Source organism: Nematolebias whitei, chromosome 7 (genome assembly GCF_014905685.2).
Source record: "Nematolebias whitei isolate Nwh7 chromosome 7, NemWhi1, whole genome shotgun sequence".
NCBI lineage: Eukaryota > Metazoa > Chordata > Actinopteri > Cyprinodontiformes > Rivulidae > Nematolebias > Nematolebias whitei.
Genome location: NC_056504.1, coordinates 50,684,928 through 50,685,941, shown reverse-complemented (window position 1 = coordinate 50,685,941; position 1,014 = coordinate 50,684,928). Strand labels below are relative to the sequence as shown.

The following is a 1,014-nucleotide window of genomic DNA, read 5'->3' as shown; positions in this document are numbered from 1 at the left end:
TACAAATAATACTAAAAATATACTAAGTACAAATAATACTAAAAATATACTAAGTACAAATAATACTAAAAATATACTAAGTACAAATAATACTAAAAATATACTAAGTACAAATAATACTAAAATATACTAAGTACAAATAATACCAAAATATACTAAATCATAATAATACCAAAATAAACTAATAATACCAAAATATCCTAAATACTAATAATACTAAAAATATACTAAGTACAAATAATACTAAAAATATACCAAGTACAAATAATACTAAAAATATACTAAGTACAAATAATACTAAAAAATATACTAAGTACTAATATTACTAAAAATATACTAAGTATTAATATTAAAAATATACTAAGTACAAATAATACTAAAAAATATACTAAGTACTAATAATACTAAAAATATACTAAGTACAAATAATACTAAAAATATACTAAATACAAATAATACTAAAATATACTAAGTACAAATAATACTAAAAATATACTAAGTACAAATAATACCAAAATATCCTAAATACTAATAATACTAAAAATATACTAAGTACAAATAATACCAAAATATCCTAAATACTAATAATACCAAAATATCCTAAATACTAATCATACTAAAATATACTAATAATACCAAAATATCCTAAATACTAATAATACTAAAAATATACTAAATACTAATAATACTAAAAATATACTAAGTACAAATAATACTAAAAATATACTAAATACTAATAATACTAAAAATATACTAAGTACAAATAATACTAAAAATATACTAAATACTAATAATACTAAAAATATACTAAGTACAAATAATACCAAAATATCCTAAATACTAATAATACCAAAATATCCTAAATACTAATCATACCAAAATATACTAATAATACCAAAATATCCTAAATACTAATAATACTAAAAATATACTAAGTACTAATAATACTAAAAATATACTAAATACTAATAATACTAAAAATATACTAAATACTAATAATACTAAAAATATACT

At 15.2% G+C, this 1,014-nt stretch overlaps 1 protein-coding gene across 1 annotated transcript in view; it reads left to right on the top strand.

Moving 5' to 3' along the window:
* The window catches only part of dennd6aa (DENN/MADD domain containing 6Aa), a 15,392-nt gene that overhangs the window by 7,458 nt on the left and 6,920 nt on the right, over window positions 1-1,014 (top strand). The gene's annotated exons all lie outside the window — the stretch shown is intronic.